The sequence below is a fragment of the Ylistrum balloti genome, unplaced genomic scaffold (assembly GCF_031769215.1).
Source record: "Ylistrum balloti isolate Yb309-2 unplaced genomic scaffold, AGI_CSIRO_Ybal_v1 Utg371268, whole genome shotgun sequence".
Lineage (NCBI taxonomy): Eukaryota > Metazoa > Mollusca > Bivalvia > Pectinida > Pectinidae > Ylistrum > Ylistrum balloti.
The window spans coordinates 119,327-130,818 of NW_026782683.1; the positions used below are offsets into that span (position 1 = coordinate 119,327).

Consider the following 11,492-nt stretch of genomic DNA (forward strand, 5'->3'; position numbering starts at 1 on the left):
GGAAGACGTCACGACGTCCAAAGAGTCGAAAGACCATTTTCTCGTAATGGCGGAGGAGGGACTTCCGACGGAACTCATGATATTTTCACCACTGCCGACGCAGACTACTACACCAACTATAGACCCGTGTCCCAGAGTAGCGGGACCGGTTCGTAAAGTTTAACATATCCGGTCAGACCACCGATTTCATAGCGTTAGACAGGAGCGTGTTGCACGTCAGAACGCGCATAGTCAGGCAGGACGGCACGTCTCTCTAAACCAACAATTAGACGGTTTTCGTCAACTTACCGTTCCACACGCTCTGGAGTGAGGTCGAAGTGTCGTTGCAAGGGAAACAACTCACTTTCAATTCAGGGAACTACGCGTACAAGGCTTACATACAGACGCTATTGAACAACGGGCTATGTGCGAATCACGGCACATCTCTACTACCAGGACACGCCCGCACGCATGGACACGACAAATCCTGACGGTAGCAACAGCGGACTATTCGAGCGGAACGAGTTCAGTAAGAAAGCGCCTCTTTCGACATGGCTGGTAGGCTGTGCGAGGACATCTGCCATCTCGACAAGTACATATTAAACGGAGTTGACCTCGACATCAAACTTTATAGGAACAGATCTCCGTATTGATGTCGGGGTTCCAGAACCCGGACTACAGAATCGAGTTACAGGAGGTCCTGTTTCATCTATGCCTCGTCCAAGTCAACCCGGGAGTGCTCGTCGGTCACAGTAAGCCCTGGTGGAATCCCCGATCAAGTACCCCCTTACCAAATATAATGTCAAGGTCGTCACCATACCGGCCAATCAATCGACTTTAGTTAGGGGAAACCAGTATCAAGGCAGACTCCCGAAGATCGTTGTTGGACTCGTGGCGGCCGACGTCTACTTGGGGTCTTATAGAAAGAACCCCTTCAACTTTCGCCATTACAACGCTTCGGGCGACGGCGTGTACGTAAACAACGTCAGAGTACCTTATCGTCTCCACGAGCTTCAGATCGCATCCAAGTCCCAATGCTACGTAACGGCATTCCGTAGTCTCTCTGCAGTTGCCGACAAAGTCGACCTTGACTCGGACAATGCTCTCGACCGTGACGACTGGCCGGTCGGGTTCTCCCTGTACGGCTTTCAACTGACCCTGCATTTTGGCGAGGACGTTTGCCCGACCCATAATGCTGAAAGTGAGACTGGAGATGACCTTTTCAAGCTCCTTCGCTGAAACTGTGTCGTGCACCCTGTATTCCGAATTCACCAATATGTTTGAAATAGACCAGACTCGTAACATCTTGGTGTCATCCAGCTAATATAGGATGTGTGTTATGTAACCTTATATGGAGAACTACAAAATACTGTTAAACGTACAGATAATTAGCGTCGGGAACCACTGCGCGAATCAGTACACTTTGTTTCTATGGCAGTTGATATTGATATCGCACTAATATATAGTATATATAGTTTGTTGTAAGCTTTATGTACAGAATAAATAACAATAAAAAGTCACATATATACAGTACATTGTGTTGTTTTATTTAATTATAATAAGTTCATTTAGTCATCAACGTTAAACACGCCATCATCATCATCATCATCATCATCATCATCATCATCATCATCATCATCATCATCAGTTTCCCCAACGCGGACAATATAATCCCATTTTTCGCATGGGTATTCATCATCTCTTTCACTTCTCCGTCGCCTTTAACAATTCGTTAATGTTCGACCAGAGCTGGATCTCCTTCCCCTTTGTCTCATCTAAAACCATTCTAAAAATGTTTATCTTAACTTTCATGTCTGCGTACTTTGACTTGTCTTACACAAAGTAACTGTCTATTTTATCGTCTAACTCTGAGAGACAACCATTTTCCACGTGACGCCGTAGTGATGGATGATCCACTTTACACCTGACACAGTGGTTCCCCAGAACTTGTACATTATTTAGCATCGTGTTCGATATCACTTCTCGCATTATATCCAGACTGCTTCCGCTCTCATCAGCTGGTCCTAGCCGTTTATTGATGTCCTCTATTCCCGCCAAGTTCGCCCACTGCTTCAGTGTGATACCGTATCTAGCGGGGCTATCCGGTTGATTGACCTCCACCTACCTTTTAGTTCGTAAAAGCGGACTGCATCCTGTTCACCGTCAGAAACCGGTTGTTTGACAGTCGCCATCATCTTTTCGTTTCCACGTTCCTATCACTATCCACGTCGATGTGTGTCGACACTGCGTCCTCGATGTGACATATCGTCTCCCATTCTTCTGATGTGTGTCGACACTGCGTCCTTGATGTGACATATCGTCTCCCATTCTTCTGATGTGTGTCGACACTTCGTCCTTGATGGGACATATCTTCTGATGTGTGTCGACACTTCGTCCTTGATGTGACATATCTTCTGATGTGTGTCGACACTGATTCCAGGATGTGACATATCTTCTGATGTGTGTCGACACTGCGTCCTTGATGTGACATATCTTCTCCCATTCTTCTGATGTGTGTCGACACTTCGTCCTCGATGTGACATATCTTCTCCCATTCTTCTGATGTGTGTCGACACTGCGTCCTTGATGTGACACATCTTCTGATGTGTGTCGACACTTCGTCCTTGATGTGACATATCTTCTGATGTGTGTCGACACTTCGTCCTCGATGTGACATATCTTCTCCCATTCTTCTGATGTGTGTCGACACTGTGTCCTTGATGTGACATATCTTCTGATGTGTGTCGACACTTCGTCCTTGATGTGACATATCTTTTGATGTGTGTCGACATTGCGTCCTTGTTGTGACATATCTTTTTATGTGTGTCGACACTGTGTCCTTGATGTGACATATCTTCTGATGTGTGTCGACACTTCGTCCTTGATGTGACATATCTTTTGATGTGTGTCGACATTGCGTCCTTGTTGTGACATATCTTTTTATGTGTGTCGACACTGTGTCCTTGATGTGACATATCTTCTGATGTGTGTCGACACTTCGTCCTTGATGTGACATATCTTTTGATGTGTGTCGACATTGCGTCCTTGTTGTGACATATCTTTTTATGTGTGTCGACACTGCGTCCTTGATGTGACATATCTTTTGATGTGTGTCGACACTGCGTCCTTGATGTGACATATCTTTTGATGTGTGTCGACACTGCGTCCTTGATGTGACATATCGTCTCCCATTCTTCTGATGTGTGTCGACACTGCGTCCTTGATGTGACATATCTTTTGATGTGTGTCGACACTGCGTCCTTGATGTGACATATCTTTTGATGTGTGTCGACATTGCGTCCTTGTTGTGACATATCTTCTCCCATTCTTCTGATGTGTGTCGACACTGCGTCCTTGATGTGACATAACTTTTGATGTGTGTCGACACTTCGTCCTTGATGTGACATATCTTTTGATGTGTGTCGACACTGCGTCCTTGATGTGACATATCTTCTCCCATTCTTCTGATGTGTGTCGACACTTCGTCCTTGATGTGACATATCTTCTCCCATTCTTCTGATGTGTGTCGACACTGCGTCCTTGATGTGACATATCTTCTCCCATTCTTCTGATGTGTGTCGACACTTCGTCCTTGATGTGACATATCTTTTGATGTGTGTCGACACTGCGTCCTTGATGTGACATATCTTTTGATATGTGTCGACACTGCGTCCTTGATGTGACATATCTTTTGATATGTGTCGACACTGCGTCCTTGATGTGACATATCTTCTCCCATTCTTCTGATGTGTGTCGACACTGCGTCCTTGATGTGACATATCTTTTGATGTGTGTCGACACTGCGTCCTTGATGTGACATATCTTCTCCCATTCTTCTGATGTGTGTCGACACTGCGTCCTTGATGTGACATATCTTTTGATGTGTGTCGACACTGCGTCCTTGATGTGACATATCTTCTCCCATTCTTCTGATGTGTGTCGACACTGCGTCCTTGATGTGACATATCTTCTCCCATTCTTCTGATGTGTGTCGACACTGCGTCCTTTATGTGACATATCTTTTGATATGTGTCGACACTGCGTCCTTGATGTGACATATCTTCTCCCATTCTTCTGATGTGTGTCGACACTGCGTCCTTGATGTGACATATCTTTTGATGTGTGTCGACACTGCGTCCTTGATGTGACATATCTTTTGATGTGTGTCGACACTGCGTCCTTGATGTGACATATCTTCTCCCATTCTTCTGATGTTTGTCGACACTGCGTCCTTGATGTGACATATCTTTTGATGTGTGTCGACACTGCGTCCTTGATGTGACATATCTTCTCCCATTCTTCTGATGTGTGTCGACACTGCGTCCTTGATGTGACATATCTTCTCCCATTCTTCTGATGTGTGTCGACACTGCGTCCTTGATGTGACATATCTTTTGATGTGTGTCGACACTGCGTCCTTGATGTGACATATCTTTTGATGTGTGTCGACACTGCGTCCTTGATGTGACATATCTTTTGATGTGTGTCGACACTGCGTCCTTGATGTGACATATCTTTTGATGTGTGTCGACACTGCGTCCTTGATGTGACATATCTTTTGATGTGTGTCGACACTGCGTCCTTGATGTGACATATCTTCTCCCATTCTCCTGATGTGTGTCGACACTGCGTCCTTGATGTGACATATCTTCTCCCATTATTTTGATGTGTGTCGACACTGCGTCCTTCATGTGACATATCTTCTCCCATTCTTTTGATGTGTGTCGACACTGCGTCCTTGATGTGACATATCTTCTCCCATTCTTCTGATGTGTGTCGACACTGCGTCCTTGATGTGACATATCGTCTCCCATTCTTCTGATGTGTGTCGACACTGCGTCCTTGATGTGACATATCTTCTCCCATTCTTTTGATGTGTGTCGACACTGCGTCCTTGATGTGACATATCTTCTCCCATTCTTCTGATGTGTGTCGACACTGCGTCCTCGATGTGACATATCTTCTGATGTGTGTCGACACTGCGTCCTTGATGTGACATATCTTCTCCCATTCTTCTGATGTGTGTCGACACTGCGTCCTTGATGTGACATATCTTTTGATGTGTGTCGACACTGCGTCCTTGATGTGACATATCTTCTCCCATTCTTCTGATGTGTGTCGACACTGCGTCCTTGATGTGACATATCTTCTCCCATTCTTCTGATGTGTGTCGACACTGCGTCCTTGATGTGACATATCTTTTGATGTGTGTCGACACTGCGTCCTTGATGTGACATATCTTTTGATGTGTGTCGACACTGCGTCCTTGATGTGACATATCTTTTGATGTGTGTCGACACTGCGTCCTTGATGTGACATATCTTTTGATGTGTGTCGACACTGCGTCCTTGATGTGACATATCTTTTGATGTGTGTCGACACTGCGTCCTTGATGTGACATATCTTCTCCCATTCTCCTGATGTGTGTCGACACTGCGTCCTTGATGTGACATATCTTCTCCCATTATTTTGATGTGTGTCGACACTGCGTCCTTGATGTTACATATCTTCTCCCATTCTTGTGATGTGTGTCGACACTGCGTCCTTGATGTGACATATCTTTTGATGTGTGTCGACACTGCGTCCTTGATGTGACATATCTTTTGATGTGTGTCGACACTGCGTCCTTGATGTGACATATCTTCTCCCATTCTTCTGATGTGTGTCGACACTGCGTCCTTGATGTGACATATCTTTTGATGTGTGTCGACACTGCGTCCTTGATGTGACATATCTTCTCCCATTCTTCTGATGTGTGTCGACACTGCGTCCTTGATGTGACATATCTTCTGATGTGTGTCGACACTGCGTCCTTGATGTGACATATCTTTTGATGTGTGTCGACACTGCGTCCTTGATGTGACATATCTTTTGATGTGTGTCGACACTGCGTCCTTGATGTGACATATCTTTTGATGTGTGTCGACACTGCGTCCTTGATGTGACATATCTTTTGATGTGTGTCGACACTGCGTCCTTGATGTGACATATCTTTTGATGTGTGTCGACACTGCGTCCTTGATGTGACATATCTTTTGATGTGTGTCGACACTGCGTCCTTGATGTGACATATCTTCTCCCATTCTCCTGATGTGTGTCGACACTGCGTCCTTGATGTGACATATCTTCTCCCATTATTTTGATGTGTGTCGACACTGCGTCCTTGATGTGACATATCTTCTCCCATTCTTTTGATGTGTGTCGACACTGCGTCCTTGATGTGACATATCTTCTCCCATTCTTCTGATGTGTGTCGACACTGCGTCCTTGATGTGACATATCGTCTCCCATTCTTCTGATGTGTGTCGACACTGCGTCCTTGATGTGACATATCTTCTCCCATTCTTTTGATGTGTGTCGACACTGCGTCCTTGATGTGACATATATCTTCTCCGATGTGACATATCTTCTGATGTGTGTCGACACTGCGTCCTTGATGTGACATATCTTCTCCCATTCTTCTGATGTGTGTCGACACTGCGTCCTTGATGTGACATATCTTTTGATGTGTGTCGACACTGCGTCCTTGATGTGACATATCTTCTCCCATTCTTCTGATGTGTGTCGACACTGCGTCCTTGATGTGACATATCTTCTCCCATTCTTCTGATGTGTGTCGACACTGCGTCCTTGATGTGACATATCTTTTGATGTGTGTCGACACTGCGTCCTTGATGTGACATATCTTTTGATGTGTGTCGACACTGCGTCCTTGATGTGACATATCTTTTGATGTGTGTCGACACTGCGTCCTTGATGTGACATATCTTTTGATGTGTGTCGACACTGCGTCCTTGATGTGACATATCTTTTGATGTGTGTCGACACTGCGTCCTTGATGTGACATATCTTCTCCCATTCTCCTGATGTGTGTCGACACTGCGTCCTTGATGTGACATATCTTCTCCCATTATTTTGATGTGTGTCGACACTGCGTCCTTGATGTTACATATCTTCTCCCATTCTTTTGATGTGTGTCGACACTGCGTCCTTGATGTGACATATCTTCTCCCATTCTTCTGATGTGTGTCGACACTGCGTCCTTGATGTGACATATCGTCTCCCATTCTTCTGATGTGTGTCGACACTGCGTCCTTGATGTGATATATCTTCTCCCATTCTTTTGATGTGTGTCGACACTGCGTCCTTGATGTGACATATCTTCTCCCATTCTTCTGATGTGTGTCGACACTGCGTCCTTGATGTGACATATCTTCTGATGTGTGTCGACACTGCGTCCTTGATGTGACATATCTTTTGATGTGTGTCGACACTGCGTCCTTGATGTGACATATCTTCTCCCATTCTTCTGATGTGTGTCGACACTTCGTCCTTGATGTGACATATCTTCTCCCATTCTTCTGATGTGTGTCGACACTGCGTCCTTGATGTGACATATCTTCTCCCATTCTTCTGATGTGTGTCGACACTTCGTCCTTGATGTGACATATCTGTTGATGTGTGTCGACACTGCGTCCTTGATGTGACATATCTTTTGATGTGTGTCGACACTGCATCCTTGATGTGACATATCTTTTGATGTGTGTCGACACTGCGTCCTTGATGTGACATATCTTCTCCCATTCTTCTGATGTGTGTCGACACTGCGTCCTTGATGTGACATATCTTCTCCCATTCTTCTGATGTGTGTCGACACTGCGTCCTTGATGTGACATATCTTCTCCCATTCTTCTGATGTGTGTCGACACTGCGTCCTTGATGTGACATATCTTTTGATGTGTGTCGACACTGCGTCCTTGATGTGACATATCTTTTGATGTGTGTCGACACTGCGTCCTTGATGTGACATATCTTTTGATGTGTGTCGACACTGCGTCCTTGATGTGACATATCTTTTGATGTGTGTCGACACTGCGTCCTTGATGTGACATATCTTTTGATGTGTGTCGACACTGCGTCCTTGATGTGACATATCTTTTGATGTTTGTCGACACTGCGTCCTTGATGTGACATATCTTCTCCCATTCTTCTGATGTGTGTCGACACTGCGTCCTTGATGTGACATATCTTCTCCCATTCTTCTGATGTGTGTCGACACTGCGTCCTTGATGTGACATATCTTCTGATGTGTGTCGACACTGCGTCCTTGATGTGACATATCTTCTCCCATTCTTCTGATGTGTGTCGACACTGCGTCCTTGATGTGACATATCTTTTGATGTGTGTCGACACTGCGTCCTTGATGTGACATATCTTCTCCCATTCTTCTGATGTGTGTCGACACTGCGTCCTTGATGTGACATATCTTCTCCCATTCTTCTGATGTGTGTCGACACTGCGTCCTTGATGTGACATATCTTTTGATGTGTGTCGACACTGCGTCCTTGATGTGACATATCTTTTGATGTGTGTCGACACTGCGTCCTTGATGTGACATATCTTTTGATGTGTGTCGACACTGCGTCCTTGATGTGACATATCTTTTGATGTGTGTCGACACTGCGTCCTTGATGTGACATATCTTTTGATGTGTGTCGACACTGCGTCCTTGATGTGACATATCTTCTCCCATTCTCCTGATGTGTGTCGACACTGCGTCCTTGATGTGACATATCTTCTCCCATTATTTTGATGTGTGTCGACACTGCGTCCTTGATGTGACATATCTTCTCCCATTCTTTTGATGTGTGTCAACACTGCGTCCTTGATGTGACATATCTTCTCCCATTCTTCTGATGTGTGTCGACACTGCGTCCTTGATGTGACATATCGTCTCCCATTCTTCTGATGTGTGTCGACACTGCGTCCTTGATGTGACATATCTTCTCCCATTCTTTTGATGTGTGTCGACACTGCGTCCTTGATGTGACATATCTTCTCCCATTCTTCTGATGTGTGTCGACACTGCGTCCTTGATGTGACATATCTTCTGATGTGTGTCGACACTGCGTCCTTGATGTGACATATCTTCTCCCATTCTTCTGATGTATGTCGACACTGCGTTCTTGATGTGACATATCTTCTCCCATTCTTCTGATGTGTGTCGACACTGCGTCCTTGATGTGACATATCTTCTCCCATTCTTCTGATGTGTGTCGACACTGCGTCCTTGATGTGACATATCTTCTCCCATTCTTTTGATGTGTGTCGACACTGCGTCCTTGATGTGACATATCTTTTGATGTGTGTCGACACTGCGTCCTTGATGTGACATATCTTCTCCCATTCTTCTGATGTATGTCGACACTGCGTCCTTGATGTGACATATCTTCTCCCATTCTTCTGATGTGTGTCGACACTGCGTCCTTGATGTGACATATCTTTTGATGTGTGTCGACACTGAGTCCTTGATGTGACATATCTTTTGATGTGTGTCGACACTGCGTCCTTGATGTGACATATCTTTTGATGTGTGTCGACACTGCGTCCTTGATGTGACATATCTTTTGATGTGTGTCGACACTGCGTCCTTGATGTGACATATCTTTTGATGTTTGTCGACACTGCGTCCTTGATGTGACATATCTTTTGATGTGTGTCGACACTGCGTCCTTGATGTGACATATCTTTTGATGTGTGTCGACACTGCGTCCTTGATGTGACATATCTTCTCCCATTCTTCTAATGTGTGTCGACACTGCGTCCTTGATGTGACATATCTTCTCCCATTCTTCTGATGTGTGTCGACACTGCGTCCTTGATGTGACATATCTTCTCCCATTCTTCTGATGTGTGTCGACACTGCGTCCTTGATGTGACATATCTTCTCCCATTCTTCTGATGTGTGTCGACACTGCGTCCTTGATGTGACATATCTTTTGATGTGTGTCGACACTGCGTCCTTGATGTGACATATCTTTTGATGTGTGTCGACACTGCGTCCTTGATGTGACATATCTTTTGATGTGTGTCGACACTGCGTCCTTGATGTGACATATCTTTTGATGTGTGTCGACACTGCGTCCTTGATGTGACATATCTTCTCCCATTCTTCTGATGTGTGTCGACACTGCGTCCTTGATGTGACATATCTTCTCCCATTCTTCTGATGTGTGTCGACACTGCGTCCTTGATGTGACATATCTTCTCCCATTCTTCTGATGTGTGTCGACACTTCGTCATTTATGTGACATTTCTTCTCCCATTCTTCTGATGTGTGTCGACACTGCGTCCTTGATGTGACATATCTTTTGATGTGTGTCGACACTGCGTCCTTGATGTGACATATCTTTTGATGTGTGTCGACACTGCGTCCTTGATGTGACATATCTTTTGATGTGTGTCGACACTGCGTCCTTGATGTGACATATCTTTTGATGTGTGTCGACACTGCGTCCTTGATGTGACATATCTTTTGATGTGTGTCGACACTGCGTCCTTGATGTGACATATCTTTTGATGTGTGTCGACACTGCGTCCTTGATGTGACATATCTTTTGATGTGTGTCGACACTGCGTCCTTGATGTGACATATCTTTTGATGTGTGTCGACACTGCGTCCTTGATGTGACATATCTTTTGATGTGTGTCGACACTGCGTCCTTGATGTGACATATCTTCTCCCATTCTTCTGATGTGTGTCGACACTGCGTCCTTGATGTGACATATCTTCTCCCATTCTTCTGATGCAAGCGATATTCCTGTAACAAACAAACAAGTGTCATATCAAAATAAAATCGAGAAATACTCGTACACTGTTATTTACGTCATATCAAACACAACGCATTTTATGATAGAAATATACATCGATTCAAAAGTTTTTGAGCAATGATTTTCTATAAATAGATTTCAGTATACAATGAAATACCTTTATTGCCGTCTAGCTTCCCTTCCTCGCTGTCCCTTAGTTTCTTCATATTTACCCTCATATCATCCTGATAGGTCTCCGTGTACATATACACAACTTCTCCGAAGTTTTATATTGATGATGATGATGATGATGATGATGATGATGATGATGATGATGATGATGATGATGATGATGATGATGATGACATCTTCAGGTGAAAAGTTTGAATCCTTTTTCGTAGAGAGAGGTTTAGGTACCAGTGTGTTCCTTGCTAAGATCTGCACTCAGTTCTAGGTATATTGCGATACGGTAGAGCGAACCAGCCAGACACTCTCAGGAAACTTATAAAAACAAAAACAAAAATGTCAATGTAGTTTCCGATTGTATCATCAATTTACGTCTCTGTAATGGAGACAACATGTAGAATTACAAATCTATTGTTATTGTCGTTTTGTCAAATACATTTGTATTATAATCTCACTGTAGAATCCAGAACAGGTATAACTAATAAGCTTAACAGGTCCATCCTAATATCTGATATAGCAGCTAACCTTTCTGGTATTAAAGGAACGTAAATCCTTATATCATCTCTCCGTATTCTTCCACTTGATCCAGCTTTTAGTTGTGTACCGTCCGAACATCTAAGACGCTCTCTGCTGGAGTAAATAAGTTTTACAATCACAGCGGCTGATCTGTCGTCTTTTCTATTATACAATAATCAAAACAAATTCTCCCTCTCTCCCTATCTCTCTATCTATTTACA

At 44.2% G+C, this 11,492-nt stretch overlaps 1 pseudogene; it reads right to left on the bottom strand.

Moving 5' to 3' along the window:
- Window positions 1-2,107: 2,107 nt before the first annotated feature.
- On the bottom strand, window positions 2,108-11,149 carry LOC132561698 (uncharacterized; annotated as a pseudogene).
- Between the last annotated feature and the right edge of the window lie 343 nt (window positions 11,150-11,492).